The sequence below is a fragment of the Sceloporus occidentalis genome, unplaced genomic scaffold (assembly GCF_023333645.1).
Source record: "Sceloporus occidentalis isolate IW3139 unplaced genomic scaffold, rSceOcc1.0.p SCAF_2, whole genome shotgun sequence".
Lineage (NCBI taxonomy): Eukaryota > Metazoa > Chordata > Lepidosauria > Squamata > Phrynosomatidae > Sceloporus > Sceloporus occidentalis.
Window position 1 is genome coordinate 235364533 of NW_028316982.1, and position 25269 is coordinate 235389801.

At 38.5% G+C, this 25269-nt stretch overlaps 1 protein-coding gene across 1 annotated transcript in view; it reads right to left on the reverse strand.

The window, feature by feature from the left end:
• ZBTB20 (zinc finger and BTB domain containing 20) overlaps positions 1-25269 on the reverse strand; it is a 590333-nt gene that overhangs the window by 238231 nt on the left and 326833 nt on the right. The window lies entirely within an intron of this gene.

Genomic DNA, 25269 nt, shown 5'->3' on the forward strand with positions numbered 1-25269 from the left:
ATCAATTGTTAAATAATAAGTCAAAACTTCAGAAGATCCCACTAATTCAATGGGCCTAGCAATTGGATTTAAATCTCAGAATTGTAGAAAAAGAAACTAAACAGGCACATCAACAACCCTTCAGTTTTGTAGGATCATCCATTTACCAGAACACCCCCAACCAAAAGATTTTTGTTGGAATCACAGAGCTGGAAGAGACCACAAGGGCCATACTGTCCATCTCCCTGCCATTCAGGAATACACAATCAAAGCACTCCCAAAAGATGACCATCCAGCCTGTTTAAAAATCTCCAAAGAAGGAGAACCCACCACATTCCAAGGAAGCATATTCCTGCTGTTGAACAGCTCTTACTATCAGGAAGTTCTTATTAATATTTAAATGGATTCCCTCTACCTGTAATTTTAATCCATTGTTCTGTGTCCTAGTCTTTGGAGCAGCAGAAAACAAGTTTACTCCATCCTCAATATGACATTTCTTCAAATATGGAAACATTCACAGCTCTCTAAGATGCTCCTCATAGTTTCCAGACTCTTCCTCATTTTAGTCGCTTTCCCCTGGGCATGCTCCAGCTTGTCAATATTTCTCTTGAACTGTGGTATCCAGAACTGGACAGTATTCCAGGTGAAGTCTGATCAAAGCAGAGTGAAGTGGCACTATTACATATCTCCATCTAGACATTATACTCCTACTGATGCAGCCCAGAATCATATTGGTTTTTAAAGCTGCTGCTTGACACTGTTGACTCATGTTTAGCTTGTGATCTACTAAGACTTTTAAATTGCTTTCACATGTACAGTTGCAAAAACCAGATGTCACCCATCCTACATCTGTGCATTTCAATTTTTTCTGCCTAAGTTTAGTACCTTGCATTTATCCTTCTTGCAATTCATTCCTGACATAAGCAGGAGCAAAACATGTCATCAAATCCTACTGTGGCAAATTTTACAAGAAAAATCTGATGCTATTGTTGGACACGTCACATGCATTCAGCCTCAAGGGAAGGCAATGGGAAACCTCCTCTGAACAAATCTTGCCAAGAAAACACCATAATAGGTTCACCATAAGTCAGAAACTACCTGGAGGCACACAACAACAACAACAACAACAACAACAACAACAACAACAACGTGTATTCACATGAATACTAGAGACCAAGATCTGATTTTCAACACCCATCAAAATGGAAAGAAACTGTCTTTGGATTAACTGGCTTTAAAAAAAATTGAATTTTGAAAGAATTAAGAATAAAAAACAATCCTCACTTAACATCCTTATAAAGACTAAAGAGCATAGTCTTCTCTCTACCACTCTTGATTTTCACTTTCATGATTTTCACTTTCATGCCTTCAAATCAGCTGTGTTTTCTCACCTCTAGCCTTGGCTAAAATGCCTGAAGCAATCTGACTGAGGAAATGTTGACTTTGTGAAAAGAAGTGAACTTGAAATTGGACTATTAATAGGGTTTGTTAATTTGTCTGCACAACAGGATCTTTTTATCATGCTTAAATATAACGTCAATATGCAAGAATTCATAGCAAAGCCCTTGGAGGTGATCTAATCCAGCAACCTATTTAGTGCAGGTTCACAATGTAGAATGCACCTCTAGCATCAATATCAGATGGTTATGCGGCTCTACTTAAATACCCAGTGCCTCTCTGAGTTCCACTGTAAAAATGTATACACAATTAGAAAGTTTAAGGGCAGTCTGCTGCCCTACCACATACTAGTTCTTGTCCTGTCCTCTGGAGCAACAAAGAACAAGACTGTCCCATCCTCTTCACTTTACAGACTCTTCTCCTGTCTCCCTTTAATCCCCTTTTAACACATTCCCCATTTCCTTCTGCGGTATCCATTTCCCTTCCCTTTTTATTTCAAACACCTGTGATTTTCCAAGCTTCAATTTGGTGTCAGATCTAAATATTACCCTAACACCAAGAACAGTTCATGACAATTGATAGAATTCAACGGTATAACCGTGTTAGTCTGTAGACTACATGGCTTGGGTCCATCTTACTTGTGGCAGTATCTTTTCCCCTGTAATCCACCCTGCACACTCAGGTCCTCTGGGAAGAATTTACTGCAGCTGAAAAAGACCAGGCTGGCTGCAATTTCCCAGAGGACTTTTTTCAGCAGCTGCTACAAAAATATGGACTGACCTACCAGAAGAGATCTGTCAGATTACCACCCTTGACACCTTTAAGAAGGCAGTGGATCTCTTCCGGTGGGCATTCCCAGACTGACCTCCCATTAAAAAGAAAATCCAGTCTGTTCACAGCTGTTTTCACAATCTGCCTATTTTTAAATGTTTTGAAATTACTGTAACCCTGAATGTTATATTTGATGGTTTTATTATTATGTTTGGGGATGGTTGGGTATTGTTTAATTTATGATTATTTTGTATTATGTTTTTTATCTTTTTATTGTAACCCGGCTCAATCTGTAGGGAGAGGCGGGCTAAAAATAATAGGGTCATTGTAAGTCAGAAGTGACTTGAAGACATATAATGACAAATTGCTTATAACATTAGAGTAAAAGTTATCTTTTTTTTTTTTGTCAGTGTAAAGCATGAAAGCACGTGATGAACTAATTTATCATAAGATCTACAGGAATTCTACCTGAAAAAACATCAGCATTTCCAGATTATGACATACTGAACCAATCATCTGAAGCATTGAAGCTGGAGGGTCAGGCACAGCCAAATAGCGCAAGCAAGCAAGCATCACCCCACCAACAGTGTTTCCCTGGATTACCAATTATTGCCCTTTATGATACTCTGACCTAAATATGTACTGAATAATAAAGAAAAGATTTGATTTATTGCTGTTGTACAATGAGAGATGATTCAACAGAAAGAGAACAATTGTCATGGTAGGATGGGAATTCTCAAACTTTGCTATTACACAACAGGAGCTCTCAAATCCTTCCATTGCTTAGCAAATAATTAGACAATTAAAACATAATAAAACCTACTTTAGCCTTAGCAACGGTAACAATCACTTCTTGGGTGGCCACACAAGCTGTTCCCTTTCCCACCCTAAGAGACAGGAAGGGGAAGAAACCTTTCCTCCTATCCAGCATCCAGTCATTGCCAATGGGATCATACTGGGACTTGAGTCATCAGCAGCTGACACACAGCTGCCTATATTTCAACTGGCTGAGAATGGACATTTTGCCTTCTGGATGAATAGAAACACATTAAAACATATAAAGGAGGGAAGAGGTTCATATAAGAAAGGGAAACTGGAAGCCCAACTACCACATCTACTTCTTAGTCCACATTTCCATGGTCCTGTTAGACCAATTGACTGGATGAGATACTGGCTTGTACAAATCACAATTCAAGCATTGTGACTGGAAGTTACAGATATAACTCATGATCTAATTTAATTCAGGGGCTTAATTAAGGAGAACTTAAATGGATGGTTGGCTGTCAGGCATTTAATATACGTATTTCAGGAAAATACAAAAATAAATGAATTCCATGGTCAGGACACATGGGTACAGTAAAAATTAAAATAACCTCTCTTCATCCAGTATATTCCCACTCACAGAGGAGATGAAGGCTCAATAGATAAGGGAGAGCTGGAGAAAAAGACTGGGATTCAGAAATTAAAAGATGCAATTTAAGCTCATAAAAAGTATGTTAAGAGTGGGGAAAAACAATCCTTGAAGAAAGCTGCACATGTGTAAAATCTAGACTAAGTACAAATGTATAATTTAAAGCAGTTGACAAAAGACTGAGTTCTATAAAACTTTGAAATGAATCTTGTCCCAGTTTTAACTGACCTAGAGTTTGTTGGACTGAAACCATGTCACATTTGAAGATTTGTACAATTCCACTGTTAGTCTGGATCAGAGTCACCTGAAAACCCCTTCAAATACAGAATTCAACTGAACCTTGAAGAAGTAACAGGAAATACAACATTAAATGAAAAAATACTGTAGAACACTTGCCTTAAGAGTAGAAAAACAGCCTGTATAGTTACATTCACTGGATAGAATATATGGATTTTCTTACTGAATCAAAACTTTAGAAATAAAATTCTGTCAACTAGAAAAACTACTGAGAATCTCTTCCCCTTAAAGTTAAGTTTTCCCTGAAAATTAATTTTAGATTTTCCAAAGACATTTGAAAGCTATTAACATAGTCTTTTTTAGTGAACAAAAAATATGTGAACAATTTAGTTTCTTCCTCATTAAATAATTCTGCTTCTTATGCAAATTATATTAGGTTTTAAAGATGTATCCCTGTCTAATTATTTCCTGCTCTCCAGTCCACAGATTATAATGTGGGATATTAGGTCTCTAAAATTCAAACTTTGCTGGTATGAACAACGTACCAAAAACTCTCATACCACTAGGCTTGCCATATCCCACCTGGGGGCGGGACCACACGGTTTGGGGCGGGTCCACATGGTCCCGCCCCGGTTTGGCCCCGCCCCCGGGACACCCCCCTCCCAGCGAGGGCCTGGAGGCTGGGGCTTGGGAGAAGCTCTCCCAGGCCCCTCTGGAGGCCCTGGAAGAGGCTCCGCGATCGCAGAGCACTCCTTCCAAGGCCTCTGGGGCTTGGGAGAAGCTCTCCCAGGCCCCTCTGGAGGCCCTGGAAGAGGCTCCGCGATCGCGGAGCACTCCTTCCAAGGCCTCTGGGGCTTGGGAGAAGCTCTCCCAGGCCCCTCTGGAGGCCCTGGAAGAGGCTCCGTGATCACGGAGCAGTCCTTCCAAGGCCTCTGGGGCTTGGGAGAAGCTCTCCCAGGCCCCTCTGGAGGCCCTGGAAGAGGCTCCACGGTCGGAGCTCCGGCTGTGGGGTCCTCCAAGGCCTCTCCAGAGGGGCCTGGGAGAGCTTCTCCCAAGCCCCAGAGGCTGAGGAGGAGGCTGCTTGCCACCGCGGCAATGGCCGTGATGACAGGCGGCCCCCACGCTCCTTCCCGGCCTGGGAGCAGCCCAAGGCTTCCTCCCAAGCCGGGAAGGAGAAGGAGGACAAGGTTCAAAAATGTGGGACCTTTTTTTTTTTTTAATATTCCTGGCCAGGAAATAAAAAAAAAAAAAAGTCCTACATTTTTGAACCTTGTCCTACATTTGTCCCGGTTTGGAGGTCCTCAGCTATGGCAACCCTACATACCACTGTGATGGCCTGGACAGGGAATCTTGTTACTGAACAGTCATTTGAAATTCTGGCAGAGTGGACCAGATCCAGTGGTATACGGTGAGTATCTGATACTAGCAGAATTGTGGTTTTGTGCTCCTCTCAAGGCAGCCCTCCATAGCACTAAAAAACTGCTCCAGATGGTTTCTGAGACCCTCAAATGAGATTTTTAGGATTTATGAGTAGGGCAGGTAGTATTGAAAGGACAAGTGGTTGACCCTTCTGGAGTCTAAACTCCAAAAGCAAAGGAACCCTGCTGGATCTTCGCCAGATTCAGTAGGCTTTAATTATGATGACTGATTTTGTTTTCAATACCATAAAATATCAACAAACTGGCTTCTAGTCCATATTATTTGGGTATGCTTCGACTCGCCATGTGTTTGACAACGAGTGGTATACTGAATTTTGTTCAGTAACTGATTTAGTCATATATGATATCCAGGAGATTCTGGGAACTTAAATTAAAAAAAAAAGGTTTTAAAACTCTGGTTAGCTACAATTATTGGCTATAATTTCTACAGCTGCTGAATCTCCTAACCTTGCCCTCAGCTTCTATTGGTTCAGTAGAAGGTAGAACAATAAACATATGAAATTGCTTGAGCCTAATCTGGTGAAAAGATCATCCACACATTTTAAAAATCCACCTGAGAAGCACATTTCAAGTCTGATAAAATAAGCTGTTGCCAATGGAAATTAAGCCATAACACAATCAGTCTTTAAAGTGCTATGAGATGGTCAGTGTGGGTATACCAGAGTAATCTGGCTACTATTCTAGAATTTACTTCTTCCCAAACTATCTTTGAACAAAAACATAAAAGTGGTAATGATGCAGGATTGCTGCTCCAGAGTCTAATGGCAACTACTGTATCAGAGGTGCCAATCTGTCCTGGACTGCAGCCAGCACACACAAACACCGCTGATAAGGATGGTAATTAGCAAAGCAAGCAGCTGAAACAGTCCACAAACCTTGCCAGGAGTGAGAGAGAGAGAACAAGTCAAAAGCCGATGTCAGAAACACAGAGATCACCGTAGTCAGTCCAGTCCAGGGTCAGGGCAGCCAGTAACAAGAGTCCAATCCATTCCAAAATCAAGGTAACAAGGAGTCAGGATACACAAAGCCAGTGCCGGCAGCAATCACACCAAAGGATCATGCAATAAACTCTGGCATTGAGTTGGCGTCTCTCTGCTTCCTAAATAGGGGACGCCCTCCCCCGTACCAGGTGAGGCTGGTTAGCTAATTGCTTCACAGCAATTCTCTGGGATCTGCGTCTGCCAGCACTTTCAGCCCTGCACTGCCTGAAGGAGGGAACCTCCAAGCCTGGTTCCTCCCCAGAGTCACCACTAGGCTGCTGTACCACCAGAGGAATCCCACCAGCACTAGGACCTGGCTGAGCCTCCTCCTCTGGGGCTGGGAGATCAGGGCTAGGCTCTGGCAGAGCAGGATTAACACCTGGTGCAGCCTCAATTAACTCTTGCACTGGAGGAACCCTATCCTCCTCCTCATTCTCCGAGACCTGCTCTTGGCTGGCCATGACACAACAGAGAGATTGTGACAGTATAGATCACAACTTAAATTCTGAAATCAAATTAATATAAGTAAATTATGACCTTTGTTGCCCATTCACTCACTATTATTATAAATGACAAGATTATGACTGGAATAATACTGTATATACAGGAGTAGAATTGCATATTGGAGAAGTTTCCTAGAATATCTCTCTCCTCTAGCATGAATGCAGGAATTTTGTATTACCACCTTGGTAAGGAAAGTGCCAACCAAAAGAACAACAGAAGAATTAATCATGAATACTGTTGTTGTTTTGTGCCTTCAAGTAATTTCCAGTTTATGGTGACCGTAAGGCAAACCTATGATGGGGCTTTCTTGGCAAGATTTGTTCAGAGGAGATTTGCTGTTGCTTTCCCTTGAAGCTGAGAGCATATGACTTGCCCAATGGCCAAGTGGGGAACTGAACGCTGGTCTCCAGAGTTGCCGTCCAATGCCCAAATCACTATGCCATGCTGGATCAGTATATCATGAATATCCTTATCATGTGGAACTCAACTTTCAAAATGTATTTGTCTTATGAATATAAGTATGTTACAACCACTGATAAATTGTTAGACCAAGGTACCCATAAGGATAAGGAATATGCTGGTCAACTATTCTTGCCATTTTAATTTTTTAATGATCAGGAACATCCGAATCATTAAAAAGTTAAAATGGCAAGAATACAGTGCACCCTTGCTATCTACGGGTGATCCATTCTGAAACCCCCCCCCCCTCCATGCATAGCAAAAACTGCAGGACCTTAAGTCCCATTCTTTTCAATAGGGATGCGCCTATTGAAAAAGCTGGGGCTTGCCATCCACAGAAGCTCAAACTGCGGATGGCAAGCCTGCGGTTGGCGTGGGTGCACTGTACAGATGATCAGCACATTCCTTATACTTATGGGTACCTAGGTTAGACAATTTATTAGTGGATGTAACATACTTAAAGGGATATTCCCAACACATTTTGAAAGTTGATTTCTACAGGTATGCACATAGCTGCAGTGGAGTCACAGGGGGCAGGCTATGTGAGGTGGTACGGCCCACCACACCAAGTAACATCCCAGAAGAGGGATGACACCCAGTGGGGTCATCTTCCCCACACTCACCCGCTGAGCACACTCCCCCGGCATGCTCCATGCTCCCCCCACGTACCATCTTGTCTTTTACATCAGGAAAAGAACAGGGCGGCATGGGGGGAGGGAACACGGGCCGCTCCCGGAAGCCTTGCCCTTGGTAGCCCCACCCCGGGAAGCTCCACCTCCTGCAACAGGTAACTCCTGGTGTGGGGATGCTACTGCATAGCTGTAAATATTAATTTCCATTTATGATAATACATATTCAAAAAATCAGACATAGAACAGCCATATTGTCATTAACAGGTAAAAGGGAAAGCTGCACGATCATAGGCATTAGGGCCAGGTAATTTAGCATTATCTTATGATCATGAAATATTATCCCATTTTAGCCCTCCACAGCACTCCCATAAATCAGGATTATGCAACTTGTGGCTCTGCAGATGGTGTTGGGCCTCAACACTGCATCAGATCTAATCAGCCTAGGCAATGGCAAGGGATGATAGGACTTGCAGTCCCACAAACAGAGGCACACAGTGTTCACAGTGCTGACCAATTTACAAATGTAATAAATATTGGAGACAATTTCAAAATCATATCTAGGTAGTGATAGCTTTAGATTAAGAGAATTTAAAATGTGGGATTCCATAACAAATCAATAAGTTATTACAGCAGACACAAGAAGCCCAGATATCAAAGTACTGCAGGGATACTGCAACTGTAAATCCTGTTCATGCAAATAGGAATTTTGTCAGAAGTAAGGGCTTGTAGAAACAAGCTTAAAGTAAAGAATAAATGAAAGAAGAGATTGAAGAACTGTTTGCTAAATCATTTGACAGAAGAGAAGCTAAATCTGTGTTGCTGGTATACAAAGTATTAGAGCAGGAATGAAAGTAAAACTATATAACCAAATATTAATCAAATAAATATAACTAAAATGGCCCTGAGTGTAATTTTGGGTTTGTTTCACACAAAGTTTTTACCATCCAGAGATTTTCTGAGCTTGGTAACTTGAGTTTATCTGTTTTATTTGGATCCTATTATGTTGTTTTTGGCCTATTAGATGGTGCTTTTAATTTTTTATTGCAAGCCATCCTGACAATATATTTGAAGCATGGGGAAAACCAACACTTTTCAGCTTTAAGGATTTTGCAAACATTGCTTTTTGTTCTTTTTATAACCATCAGACCAAATCAAAATGACTGACATGAATAATCTAGAGAGCAATAAAATCAGGGTTACTGATCATGGGAATTGCTATAAATGATAGGTTCACTGACTTCCATACTGTTAACTTGACTAGTACTTCAGAGCAAACACCTGAAGTCATGTGTTGTTCTCCACCAAATAGGCAAAGCAAGTGATTTGATCGGTGAGCTCCCTGTCCCAAGTGCAGCTAATAAGGAATGGTTGGTTTCAGAGCCAAGAAATCCAATTGGTAGTAATCATCATGCCTCCCACAACAAACAATGCTTCACCATCAACTTCATTCTCTTTGAACTGCCCTCAAAAATCTGAAACATCCTTGGAATTGACAAATACATGCTTATTTGAACTAATGCATTACTTCCTAGCTGGCAGAGATTTACAATAGACAATACTGTTATGCTACAGGAATTTAAATGGCTTTTTTCTCCTCTTTAATTTCCCAATGACTACAAGGAAGAATTGAGTCAAAGGGAAGTAATGTCACTCTCTAAAGCAAATAAATGACTAAGCATAGGCAAGTTTTTCTACAGACTTAAAAAAAATATTGGTCTGTAGTCAATAAAATCACTGTTTCTGTTAAGTCACTTGGCTTCTAGAAGGTACTATCATAAGGTAGCAGCTATTTCTAGTGCCTGGAAATATTTTTACAATCCAGCATGGAAATATTGGACCCACCCAAATGAGAGGAATGGCAATGTGTCTATCCCAAAGCAATGGAGTGATTCCATCTTCCTCTCCCTGACAGACCTACATGGATACGATTAGTATATGACCTGCATATTGAAGACATTTTTGACTTGCCAGGAACAACATCTAAAGTTTAGATTTTCAACAAAAAGAAGTTGCCACAAAACAATTTTGTGATTTTCCAAATCCCTGACAGTGCTTCTTTCAGAACTGGCTTCATGCAATATAAATGGCTTGTAGAATCTAAGACACAACTAAAAGAGTAGGGAAAAAACTATAACACATCTGCTTTTAGCAGCAATAACTTTCCATCATCTGCAGCTCTGCTAATACATATTCCCACTTTAGCTACTGAAAATAAGGCAGTAATCCTAATCACATTTACCTGGGAACTGAGTTGACTTCTGTGTAGAAATTCATACAATTGCACTATAAATTGTTTTTATACATATACCATTGGATATTATATACAGTAGTATTGTATTGTGGTTTGTGCATTAGATGAGAACACTGGAAAATCAGGATTCAAATCCTTGCTTGGCCATGGAAACCCTCTGGGTAACCTTTGAGCAAGTCACACTCTCTGATCCATAGAGGAAGCAAAGTTATATCTCCTCTGAGCAAATCACTCAAAAACAAAACAAAAACCTGTGATTTTCTTGGGGTGGCCATAAATTGGAAATGGACTGAAGGCACCCAAAATCAATTATATCAAGTAAATTAATAAACGTAATTTTCCTAGGTAATTGTAAGAGTTCCAAAATTACATTTATGTTTCAGATATTTCTTCTGAAACCATTACAATGACATTTATTCAGTTTTGTCATTGTTCTGCTTCTAGACAGCTTTTCCTCTTACTTTAAAGATCCTATGTTATTGTTGTTGTTAACTGCCTTTGAGCCTATGTTGAGACTCATAGTGATCTTGTAGATGAGACACCTCCAAGATTCCCTGTCCTTGGCTGCTCTGCTCAGGCTTTGCAAGCTCAAGCCCATGGGATCCCTGACTGAGTCTAACCATCTGGCATGTGGCCTTCCTCTCTTCTGACATCCCTCTACCTTTCCCAACATCTTTGTCTTTTCTAATGACACATGCCTTCTCATGAAGTGGCCAAGTATGATAGTCTCAATTTAGTCATCCTAGCTTCCAGGGAAGGGTCAGGCGTGATCTGTTCTGGAACCCATTTGTTTGTCTTCTTGGCCTTCTACAGTATCCTCATCATTCTCCTCCAGCACCACATCTCAAATTAATTGATTTTCTTTCTATCAGCTTTCTTCACAAACCAGCTGCCACATCCATACATGGTGATGGGGGATACAGTGGCTTGAACTATCCTCACTTTAGTTTTCAGAGTTTTATCTTTGCACTTTAGGATCTTTTCTAGTTCTTTCATAGCTGTCCTTCTCAAGCCTAATCTCTTTCTTATTTCTTGAATGCAGTCTCTGTTCTGGTTAATATTTGATCCAAGGTATGTGAACTCTTGGACTATTTCACTTTTCTTGTTATCTAGGATGAATTCTTGTAGATCTTTTGTGGTCATTATTTTTGTTTTCATAATGTATAGCATTAAGCCTACCTTGGCACTTTCCTCCTTAATCTTCTTCAATAGGTTCATCTTTTAAAAAAATTTCATCGTGGGAATGTATTATGTTCCCCTTCTGATTGGAAAGCATCCCAACCTTTGGTTTAAATGTCTCTTTGATTTCTCGGATCTTGTTAATCCTATACATAGTATTAAATATATATAGCATTAAATCTAAATATAATATTAGTATTAAATCTATTCACAAAAACCTGTTTGATAGATGAATGCCTATTTAAATTTTCCATACCACCTCAGACTTTATGTTCAAACATTTTTCTGAAAAAATAACTGTACTTTGGCTCCTGGTGAATGGAATGTGGCCTTCACGAGTGCCACCAGACAGAAAAAGCAGGGGAATAGTCCACTGTAAACAGGAGAAAAGAAGTCAACACACAAAATTGTTCATTTTAGGTACACTGCACTGTAGCAACATTCAACCTGAGACTGGTTAGGATGCCAAAATGAAAGAAGTAACTTATCCAAGGTGAAGAAAGACTCACTCACCACAGGCCAAATGTGATGGTTTAGTGGTGGTTTTTGTGTTGTACTTATTTTTTCCTGAGATCCAAGTGACATTCTGGTAACTGCAGGCTTTTGTGTGTGTGTGTGTGTGTGTGTGCTTGTTAACCTCCTGCGTCCAGTTCAGAGTGATTCATAAAGGAATTTTATTTAATTTGTGGTGGTGTCTATAGCTGACATAGGCTGGGATGTTAGTTGGGTATGTCTAATGTCCTAACCCTTCCTAAGATACTCTTATTTTCATTAGCACATCTATTGTTGGATATTATGTTCTCTCTTCTCAAAGCTTTCTATTTAAATTAAATCTTTCTGTAGTTACAATGCTAAGATGGAAAGTTGAAATGCTGATATATATATATATATATATATATATATATATATATATATATATATGAGAGAGAGAGAGAGAGAGAGAGAGAGAGAGAGAGTGTCACTGTAATAATTATTTGGCAAGAGTACTCTCACTTCAGTTAATCCTTCTTGGTCCCCTCCTCATATGGCTCTTCTTTGATATATTTAAGAAAAATCTTTTATATATGCACTAGATCACCAAATAATTGTTGTTGTTATTCTATCCCACCTTTTCCCCAGACTGGGACTTACAAGGCTTACAAATTTTTTTAAAAAATATTAAAATCCAAAAAACTCCCCACAAAAAACAAGTTATAACACAATTAAACAAAAAGGAAAAAACAGGTTAAATCAGGACATTTTTTTAATGAGGAGAACATGAACATTTAAAATCAGAAGTACAAATGGAAACAGAAGGAATATCAGGAGGGGCAGGGAGATTAGGCAAACCCACAGGTAACATCCCAATCCACAAATGAAATAAAATGGACTTACTTTATGAATAACACTGTTGAGTTTGATACAAAAGTCATGAGGAAAATGTGGAAGTGTTAGGAAGGGGAAGCAACAAGAACCATGAAGAAGCAACATTAAATATTAGAGAATGATATGGCACAAATTACTCAAAATGACCCTTTCATGAATGAGCCTACAATTTATATTGCAGATTAATGCCCCCCCCCCCCCCCGCATGAACTATGAAATGGGAAAGAAGATAATGATCCCATTATCTATATATCTCACTATTTCCCAACTGCTTTGGTTGCAGTACAACTTCTATGTAATGATTGTCTGAACCAATGTATGACCTTGGTCATGTCATCCTGTACTACTGTACTTTGCCTAAATCTGTTAAGTAAAATTACTAACATGGTCATACTGTACTTCAGAAAATAAATTTGGCTTCATTTATTAATTTGGATTAAAAAAGAAGAGGTCTGAGCTCATGGAATAAAATCTATGTGCCATGTATAGGATTAGTCAATCTGTAAATCTTGGAGCAATTTCTAATTTAAAAGATCTCTGAAAAAAGTTATTCCAGATTTTTGGGAAGAGGAAATGTCTTTACCATGGGTGCACATATAGTAGGAAGAAAGAAGGAAAGAGGGGAGACTGGCAAAAAGGCAAAAGGCAGAGTGACAGGCAGGCAGACAGACAGACAGAAAGAAAGTTCCATGTCCAGTTTTGGCCTCATCCACTACCAACATAAATCCCTCAATAGATTACTTATGAGTATTTGCAACTTGCAAAAGAAAAAAAAATTACCTACTCCATATAATTAAATGGTAGCTAAAAAGAATTATATGGCATGCTTCATGACCTATTAATTTGATTCTGTGCATCAAACCGTTTTACTCTAGATCAGTCAACAATAGAGCAGGCCCAACTGATACAAATGACTTACTCTAGTAGAGGCTAGCAACTGGATGTAGGTCATTAGTGCAAATGGGTAGGAAACAATTCAAGCATAATTCAACTGCATGTCTATTAAAATGGAAAATGATCCCCATTTCTCCAACCCCTGTAAACTAAAGAACACTATTAAGAACCATTATCTTTATACCCGCACTAATGAGAAAAGTGTTTCAAAAGCTGGACTTATGTAAAACTCCCAATTACATTCATGAGAAAGCAAATTCTAAGTTCAAGGGACTTTTCCCCCACACAAATACATTCATGATCGCAGTACCGTAATTGTTTTTGTTGAAGGGGGAAAACAGACTAGATGTAACTGATCTCTGGCTGATTTAGTTATTTTTGTTTGTTTTCCTGAAACATAAAGAATTATTTTTACCTTATTATTAATGTAAGTAATTGCAAATGCATTTGATTTAATTGGCAAGTTAAAACTATGATTCACTCACTTGCTCTTGTGGAGATCTGCAATGTATGTATGGGGGGAATGAGGGAAGGAAATGTGTGAGATTTTGGCACAAATGAATAAGTGAATGATCGGGGGGGGGGGGAGGAAATGTGTGCCCTCCATTTACTGAGGTTAAAACAAAGATGACATAGTGCAGATCTGGTGGGGAGGGAGGATCAGAGGGGACCAGAGCCTAGAGGCAATTAGAATAAAATGGACCAAGGTTGGGGGGGAATAAAGGTTAAAAACAAATGTAGCACTTGGATGAGGGTAGGAAAACAGAGAGAGTAGCCTGGTATAGCTCCTCACATGTGATCTCATGGCTGGGCATTTTGATTAAAAAAAACATATATAAAATACATTTTTCCCCTTTCTCCATCATGTGTGTGTACATTTAAAATTGGGAAACATCCAGTAAGAGACAAGGTGGTCTGGATTAACAAGCGAACAATTGGCCGATAGGTTGCATTCAACCAAAGCTATTGGTTGAATGTTGATTCTGGAAAGGCAAAAAACCCAACAGAGTGGGAAAGTGTGCCTCGTAAGATATAATGTCACCTTGCTGCACTTGCTCGTGTAGCATTAACGGGATTATTGTGAACCAGGAAAATGCGATGCTGCTATAGAGTGAGTACAGATTTTTCCACCAGTGTAGACAACTCCTTGTTCTGAGAAAATGATTCTCCATTCTGGAAAGAGGCCTCTGCACATAGCAGCAAGATACTAAACTTGAACAAACCTTGTATGAGAATCAAGTTTGATTGTCTTGCTTAATTTAAGTTTACCTATGGCACAAAACATGATAGCAGACACAACACACCCACAAAAATTACAAAGACATCAAGTATCACAAAAGACAAGTTAAGGAGGGAGAGCACTAAAATTCCAACGTTAAGGCCAGATGCCTAAAAGAAGCTGCCAAACTTCCCTTGGCGAAGCTTTCCCACAATGTGGGGCCAAAACTAAAATGACACTGTCTGCCATATCATGTTTGACTGTGGAACTTAGAACAAGGCTTCATGCTAATTAAAAAAGTGGAGATGAACATATGAAAGATTACGGCTTTTGAGGTATCCAAGTCAAAAGCTATTTAGAGCTTTAAATGCTAAAATAATTTCCCAATATTTTTGAAAGATAGTCCCACAAAGAGTATGTTAAAGGAATCTAGCCTAGAGGCAATTAGGGTAAAATGGTCCATGGGGGGGGAGTGTCTCCCTGCAACCCAGGACATCTTATAACCTGGAAAAATACACCCCTTCACCACAGAAGCTACCTGTGCATCAAAAAGAAGTGCCAGGTCAAGACACATCAAATACAAACCACCCTTCTTTTTTTCAACACTGCATCAATAGATCCAGGTGCAGAAAACTCTGTTTAGGCTGTATCTTCCCTGCAGAAACAATGCAATTTGACACCACTTTAATTGCCAGCACCAATGCAATGGAATCCTGTGCTTTGGAGTAGTTTGTTGTGACACGAGAGCTCTCTGACAGAGAAGGCTATCTCAAAAAACTAAATTTCCCAGGATTCCACAGCACTGAGCCATGGCAGTTACCTGTGGCCTAAGCAGCCTAAGATCCTCATTCCATGGCCATGTAGTTTTTATTATTTTTTATCATTTACTGTTTTTATCATTGGATATCATTTTATCATTGTATTGTTCATTGGGAATTCTAAGTTATTGTGTTGGAGGGAGGGATAATGGGTTTTATTTGTACTTATTTTATTTTTTATTATGTATTTTATTCACACTGTAAGCCGCCCTGAACCATCCGGCTGTATATAAATAGATGATGATGATGATGATGATGATGATGATGATGAAGAATTTGGATAGACAGAAAGATAGATAGATATTAAAGTCACAGACCAGCACAAGAAAAAGCAAAATACAGCACACCGCATATATTTTATCTTTGATATCTGTAGAGATTTTACATACCATTTGTGTAAAAGCTCTACATATATCAAAGTTAAAATATTTATAATTGGGACCAGTGGAGGGTGGTGGTGGAGAAGGAGACACATTTCCCAGTTTATTTATCTACATGTTGCAAGATCAGCCAAGACCTTGAAATTCATTTCATTTGTTACTCACAGCAGATTTGAGCTTCAGTATGCATTACATTAGCCCTCTGGTCTGATTAAAGCCTCTCTACTCCCCCGCCTTTAATCTCTGCGTGCTGCTATGGGGAAGGTGCCAACTTCAGAACACACAGTTCTGTAGAGAAGGACATTTTTTTTAATATACAAAAAGCATAGCACTTAGAAAATTTAAACAACGGGACTTGTGATCACAATAATTCATAAAGGGAAGGATTTTATTAAGTCGTTTTGTGAGCACACAATGCCCCTTTTTGCTTTGTTTTTTCTTTAAAAAAATAAATCTAGCAGTACACACGCCAAGACAAGACATCTGAATACAATAACAATGGACACGCCCAAATTGTCTACATCTGAAGCACAAAGTAAAAACAACAACCAGAATTTCTCTCCCTTTCCCTTCCCCTCTACTTGACATCATTTTAATTTTTTTAAAACAAGAAAAGAAAAAAAAACTTTTGGAATAATGTATATTGTACAATGTCTTCCTCGGAAGTCACATATTCTCCTTCCCTTCATGAAAGTTTCATGATAAAAACAGGAAAATTGTCTACTTAAAAGCCAACCTCAGTCACCATTAAAAAAAACAAAACACTAATAAACTCTCTCTCACACAAACTTTAACAAAATCTAACTTCCAGACAACCACCTCCCATAAAGAAACCTCTTTTTATCCTGCCTTTATCAAATGTCACTGAGGCTGCATGCATACTGCAAAAATAATCCAGGTTGACAGCACTTTAACTGTCACAGCTCCATGCTATGGAATTCTGGGAATGGTAGTTTGTTGTGACATCAGGGCCAGTCAACAAATTTGACAGAGCTGCCCTGTTTCTCAGGCTTTTAATATTTTTTCTTCTTCTGAGAGTTGGAGGGAAAAGGAATACAGTGCACATTTTCACATTCTCCAAGTCTGCAGTTGTTTTTATATAAGAAGCAATTTGTTTGGGTCATATCAGGTCAAATGGGAAGTCTGCCCAGCTCTCGGTTTTAAAGGAAAAACATACAGAAAGACACAAAAACACAGCAGTTTCCTTCATTAAATTCCACTCTACCTGCCATGGGCATGAAGCCACAATGGAATTTCCCACCCTGGCGGAGCACAGCGCAACTTTTATATTTTTAGTTTTTTTGGCACTTTATAGATAAATCTTATTAGTTTGCTTTCAAGTGAACTTTGAGGCAAAGGGTATTAACAGTGAGCATAGATGTGTTTCTTTATTTTTTTTTTAATTAAATAATTAAAATACTAGAGGATTAGAGTTGGGCTAAATCTTAAAAGTCCTTACTCAGGGCCTGATTCTGACCTCTTTTGGCCTGTCATAAACTGGGAATAGTTCCACTAAAAGCAATGGTACTTTATTAGATTAAAACCAGCATTAACCAATAATCCCTTCATTGCTCTGAGCTGCTTTGCATGTTCAGAGGAAAAGCAAAACATGGATGAACAGGTTACTTTGGGTTTCACTTTTTACACTGGCTAACATGTGAAGGGAGTGTTAACATGTCAAGGCAGTATTGTTGGCCCTTGTTATCCATTGGAGTTTGGTTCCAGGAACCAACCCCCCCTCCCCGCCATGGATACAAAAATCCATGGATGCTCAAGTCCCATTAAATACAATGGCACAGTGAAATAGTGTTCCTTATATTACTGGTCAAAATTAAGGTTTGCGTTTTGGAATTTAGATATATTTTAAAACATTTTCAACCTATGGTTGGTTTAATCTGTGGATAAAGAAGCCATGGATTTGGAGGGCCAACTGTACCCATGTTTCATTCCTACAGCCATAAGAAGAGATGCAGAAATTCTATTATCATATAGTAAATAGCAGTTCCGCTCTAAGATTTCAAACAGGATTCTTTCTCAGATGTGCCCAGATATGGCTGGAACTATTTGACATGCAAAGCATGCACTCTCTAATTAAGTGTTGAGTGGCTCTTTCATTTAATTTTTACGTGGTTCTCTGAAGGAACAAAATCACCTTGTCTTGGTGAAGGTACACATCTGAAGCAACTTCAGAGCACCAGGGCAGCCACACTTAGGATGAAATGCAATGGACTACAGCAAAGTGCAATTGGCTACAGCCAAGCATCTGTTGTACCAAAGGTATTTCTTTAAAGGAAGACCAGAATGTTATGTTGTCCTTGGGCCACAATGCAGCCTGGTATATCATATTGAAAAACTGGGGAAGTGGGGGGAGGTTGGTAGTGAACAGAGGGACCTCTAGCTATATTTTAGACCTCAGCTGCCATTATTGGTCAGCATTGGCCATGCCATCTTAGGCTGATGGGAGCTGTGGGCCAAAAAACTATGGAGGCCATACTTGTCCATCCCTGGTCTAGAGCGAAGAAAATAGTGGGGGAAATGTAGTGGCACCAATAATAACACACACATATATAGCTTCTACACATGTTGCAACAGAACTGAAATAAAAATGAAAACATCTGTTGCATAATAATAATAGTAATAATAACAACAATATTAATAAACACCTATTGCTTTTTCAGTGATTTTCAACAGCTTCTAACAGTACATTTAATGATAGTTAATTCAACTGTGTTTAATTCATCACTATTATGACTGATTTTAGCTATATTCTGTTTAATCCATATTGTAAGCTATCATGGGTCCAACTGTAAGAGTAAGATGGCATGTAAATAAAATAAACAATAATAAAATGATTTTTTAAAAAAAAAAAATGAGAACTGTGATTAGATTTCCCAATTCAGGAAGATAGGCTATTCAGGAATAATTTAAAAAGCAGCTACAGGGGAAGGGTTTGTCACTTTGACCATAGTAGCAGCACTGAGTGAGAGGGGATATTTAATATTCCCTCATTCTGATTCTCTCAATCAAAATCATGCCTCCTCTGTATTGCTTTCCTTAATGGAGAAAACAGCTTCATTGGGAGATAATTTAAAAATGTAAAATGGTGCTGGAGGAGAAAGGTAAGCCCTGTTGAACACTGCTGCTCCACTTGAACTCACCTTCCAAGGATGGTTTTATAACTGCAATTATATATATATATATAAATATATATATATATGTGTGTGTGTGTGTGTGTGTGTGTGTGCAATCATATATGCAATGGCTTTATAATTAAAATAAAATATCAAAAACTTTCATACAGAATTTTTGAAAATTTTGGGGAAAAAATGTTATCCCAGGAAGATGAGATCTTCTCTTTTGGACTGGGTGAATTGCTTTTTTAAAAAAGGATTCATTCAATTCAAATGGGTAGTATGAAGAGTTTGATGCAGACAAACTACAATATTCAAGAATGATAATTTCTGCCCATATTGCATTCAATACGTTTTTCCTCTTGCCTTTGTTCTACTTTGATGGTGACAGTCATAACAGAAGCACGTGCCCTGTTAATTAATGAGACAACCATTTTTTCCATACATGAGGATAATATGCCACAAAATATATGCTTCTAGCCATTACTGAGTAAAACTTTATACTTTAAAGCTGCTAGCCTTATCCTGAAGACTCCAACTTTTTGAGACTGTCCAAACAATACAGTTGAACCTCTTATCCACAGATTCAACTATCCATGGATTCAACCATCCAAGGCATGAAAATATCCAGCCACCCCCCCGCCAAAAAAAATTCCAAAAGTAAATCTTGATTTTGCTATTTTATATAAGGAATGCCTATTTACTAACCCACCATATATAACAGGATTTGAGCATCCACAGATTCTGGTATCTGTGGGGGTGCTGGGACCAAAGTCCTGCAGATACCAAGAGCCCACTGTATATTTGTTTATTACATAAATTGTGGTTTCTGTTTGTATATTTCCTTACATATCAAATATCAGAAAATAATACATATGCTTAGGTTGCTTAAGTATTTTCTAGTTTGTACAAAAGAAGCCTTTGGAAACAGTTGTAAATATAGTAAAAATGGTTTTTACATGCTAGTTGAGTTACGAATTAAACACTTTATCTTGCTGATGTAATACATTTGGGTTTGAAGAAGTATTAAATATACTTCAATTTTTCATCAAATTTGCTTTCCCAAAACCAGAATATTTTTTTTTTGGGGGGGGGGTATTCAACTAAGTTAAAATTTATCATTTTTTATATCTCTAGTTTCAGGGTAACAGATATTTTTAACTTGTTGCAACAAATTTTGGTATTGTCATCAAAAATGATATTTCAGCTGTAATGAACCAACCAAATTAATCAAAGTCATGCAAACAATCTCCTTGGATGAGGATGCAAAATGCTGTATACCTAAAAACAGAAAGTAATTTGGAAAATCAAGGAAAGCTAAAATATGCATAGTCACAGTTATGCATACCCCCAGGACTGCTGTAACTGTAGTTGCCTTGCTTGAAAACCAATTGACTCAGACAAAAGATTTATTCATTCAGTGATACGGAGTCACAAGAGAACAGCAGAGTGTTTTCAGATTAGTGGTAAGTCAGCATTATCAGATCAGGCCTTTTTGGGAAAAAAGAAGAAGAGCAAAACCTAGACATCTTCTGTGAGCTGGACTGTAACATTTCCAACTATTGTATTTTAGGTATGTTGGTAGATAGATAACTGACCAGTGTTTTTGACAGGCCTACTACACACAAACTGGTGTGGATTATAAACAACTGTGTCTGTTGACCTGAGGTCCATGGAGGGAGAGACAAGATTTTTTTAAAGTTGATTAATTAAATAGTAGAACCAACTGAAATAATCTGTACAAAACAGAATTAGGAAAAGTTATTCCCCCTTAGCCAATATGGCTTCTCGCCATCCTAGCTCAAAAACTCTGGGAAATGAGGTCAAACCATAACTTACCAAATTCTGGTACACAATGAATGAAAATGTAATAAACAGAGAGTCTCACCAGTGCACAGTACTGTGGATTAATATGCAGTTATCATTTTTTAAAGCAATCTTTTCAATTCGTTTGCCACGACACCAGTGATTCTTGTCAACATGTTATTTTTTGTAGTTTGATCCACAGTTGAAAAGTATCTTGCAAATAAGCATGCTATTAATTCAAAACAAAATTAATGTAGCAGGAAATAATAGGAGGTATTATTAATAATACTGATAAACGGATGTATTAATAATAATGCAATACAGTATCATTAATAATATTAATAACAATAGGATGTATTATTATGAGAAGCAGGTAGAAAAAAGTAGGAAAAGAAGAAAGGAGAGTAGCAGCACTGGTTTAAATCAAACGTGAAGTCACGCAACAACAACAAATATTACAGAACAGATGCAAATAATCCAGTAGTATACAACTGTTATACCACTGAAACTATTCCATAAATCATCATCTCGAGCGAAGGGAAACACATACTCCTAGGAGCATAGGCAAGATGCAGACTGGGTTTCCAATGGGGGTTGCTCCCTCATGTGGTAACTGGAACCACCTTTGCCTTCCTGCCTATGTGGAGCAAGTGAGTGGAGCAACACACTCTTCCAGATACTCCACCCTGCTCTGCTGGGAAATAATAAATGTTGATGGCAACAGCAGTATTTCCAAGAACAAAGCACTTAACAAAGTGAGTTACTCATACAGTTTATTAGAAATAAAAGACAGATAAATAGAAGTATTTAAAGACCCAAACATATGAGGAAGATACATACAGGGAATGGCAATGGGAAACCTCCTCTGAATGAATTTTGCAAAACAAACAAACAAACAAACAAACCCTATGATGGGGTCGTCATAAGTTGAAAAAAACATGAAGGCACACAACAACAACAAATATTACAGAACTGCTGCAAAATAATCCACCGGTATATACCTGTTGTATCACTGCAACTATTTCATAAATCATCATCTTCTGCAGAAGCTGAGATCAGGCAGAATGAAAAACACTCCCCATCATAAACAGGGAAACACATGAAGGTCAATAGTGGCACCAATTTCCTCTGTCATTGTACAATCACTTTGGTATTTCATGCTACTTCTAAAATCATATTGGGGAGAGAGTGAAGAGAAAAGGGGAACTAGGTGAGGGACGTTTAACTTTATTTGCTCACCCTGCCCTTTAATGTTCTTAAATTCCACTGTTTTACAGATTATGTTGAAATTGTTTAATATGCATTTAATTGTATATGAAAGAAAAGTAACATCTGACAACATTTGAAATGCCTAAAAATCATATAGGGCCACAGTGCTGGTGATGCTAATTTGAGAGCCATCTAAAACACAGATTTAGAGTGGGGGAGAGAGTGGAGAAAGAAAACACTTTGAGAGCTTGTGTGCTGTTCTCTGTTTTGCTGCTGCTGCAAGACTTAATCGGTTTAGGTAGACCTTTTGCATAGTGTTATAAATAATAGAAGTTACATACTGCACTTTTATAATGTCTTTCATCTGAGCACTTCTTATGACTTAATTAAAAGTAACACTGCCAGGTTAAAAACCATAGTTTTTTTTATTAAGTAATTTCCTTACCTGTATTACTAATACACTTTGGGTTATTAAGCAGAAACAATTTTTAAAACCTAATTTACTACTTTATGCATTTAGGCAATTGGCTTTAAAAAAACATCTAGGGAAATGAAAATAATCTGTCAGTTTCCATTTCTGTAAAATATCAGTTCTACTGCAGTTTCTATGCAGTACAAGTAGGTTCTTGATTTTGGATTTTATGAAATACCAGATCATTCCAATGCACAAAATTCTGCAATGAAATGCTGATATTTTGATTCCATTCACTGCCTAAAGGAAAGATGTATTGAAGCCCAATCACCAAATAAAATCCATCAAGCCCTTAGTTCTCCAATTAAATGAAAGATCATTCCTCTCTTATTCAGCCTTTCCTCTTAAGGTGCTGCAAACAGGTGTTCCCAGTTTAGACCACAAGTGTCACCTGGTGCGGGGTGTGGAGCTTCTCGGGACGGTGCTACCCCATCCTTTTCCTGATAAGAAAAAAGATGGGAGAGCATTGAGGGGGGTGAGATCTAGTGTGGGGGAGACCACATGCTGGGGCAGCATGGGGGAGCACAGGAGGAGGGCCTGACTGAATATCATCCCCCTTCTGGGTGTCATCCGATGCGGGACACATGACTGGGTGTTCCATATGTGAAGAAATTCCCATATGGTGTAATGAAACATGGTTTATCATCTTCATCTTCACTTCCATGTCAGCTGGGGATGAATTTACTTTAAATTTATTTCAGGTTTTTTTTTTTGGAAGAGCTATCAAGGGTGCTGAATCCTGTCCTCCAAATAAGTTCAGCACACCATCCTTTCTGACTAAAATTTCAAAACAGATTCATCATGTCATGGACATGATGCTGCTCCATCCACACAGTATACATGTTGGGGTGGATACAGGGCCTCATCAACCCACAGTGATCCTTCCACATACTGTACAAGGTATGAATAAAAAACTCAACCAATTTCCTTATCTAAGAAAAGTAAGAATGATAGGTATGCAGAAAATACATAAACAATAAAAAGGTGATTTTTAAAGATTTCATTTTGGGGGACAGCTGATGGTTCTTTTTTTTTTTTAAGTATTGAACAAATGGGTATGAGTTGTTTTTGTGCTTACAGCATATGAAATAAGAATTTTGTTTATCTAATGGCAGCATCTGACAAGGTTCAGGAAAATGAGATACTACTAGATGCCTAAATACATTCAGCTTTCTCTAATTGCTTTTTTATTTCTTCATGTTTTTATTTTTATGTTACTGTGTTAAATAGATATACACCAATCTATTAAGGATATAGAACTTCACATTTCTGTTTCAAACTGTATTCATACATTTCAGCTGTTAGGTGTTGTATGGAGTTAATAACCTTCAGGCATTATACTTATATAAGATACCCAGTACTTGGATAGAAGACCATCAACAAATACCAGGTGCTGTAGGCTAGATTTCAGAAGAAGAAACTGAGCATTCCTTGCCTAATAAAACCCTATGAAATCACGGAGTCACCATGAGTCAACAAGTGACTTGAAGTACACACACATCCATCTAGTCCAAATTCCTGTCACGCACTCCTGAGAGCAGTTCTATGAGACCGCCATTCAAACTCTGTTTAAAGACCTCCAAAGAAAGAATCTCCACTACTCTGCAAAGCAGTCTATTGCAGGGTCAGACAGCTTGCAATGTTTAGGTAGAATTTCTTTTCTACCTGATTCACTGATTCCTGTTCTAGTTTTTGGAGCGGTAGAAAACATGCTGGCTTCATCTTCCACATGACATTTCTTCAGATATTTAAAGATGGATATCATGTCACTTCAGTCACTAAACATATCCAATTCCCCAAGCTCATCACAGGCCTTGGTTTCCAGACCTTTTATCATCTAGGCCATCCTTCTATGAACACGTTCCAGCTTCTTGATATCCTTCTTGAACTGTACATAGACCAGGACACAGTATTCCAGGTAAGATTTGACCAAAGCAGAATGGTACTACTAACTCTCTTGATCTGGCCATTAGTCTACTGCTGATACAGGCTAAAATGCATTGGCCTTTTTGGACACTACATTACATAGTTGACTCATGTTTAGTTTGTAGTGTACTAAGAGCTGTAGTTCTTTTTCATATTTACTGCTTTCAGGCCAGATGTCACATTTCTTATAACTGTGCATTTCTTTTCCTTTGGCTAGATGTAGTACTTTACATTTATCTGTGTTGAAATTCAACTTGACAATCTGTAAAGGTAATTTTGAATTCTGATCCTGTCCTCTGGGTATTAACTACCATCCCCTGGAGTGTAATTTGGTAGCACCTGAAAATTTGAGAAGCATGACTTCTATTCCATCATATAAATCGTTTAAAAAGATGTTGAACAACACTGGGGTCAGGACAGAAACCTAAGGCACCCTACTAGTCCCACTCTCCAGAATTAAGAATAACTGTTGGTGACTATTCTCTGGGTTTGTCTGTCACCCAGTTACAAATCAGCCTAACTGTAGCACTGTCTAGCCTACAATTCATCACTTTCCTGGAAGAATATCATGAAGGATATCATGGAGGACCTTGTCAACAGCTTTATTGAAAGGGTACATCCACAGCACTCCCCTGATCTATCATGCTTGTAATTCATTTGACACTACTTGTTTTTCAGAAACTCACACTAGTTCTTTGCAATTACAGCACAGACTGACTGTTCTAGAACCTTTCTCAGTATCAACATCAAGCAGACTGCTCAGTATAGGTGTACCTCTGTTAACAAGTCTTTGATAAAGAAGCTCTTTT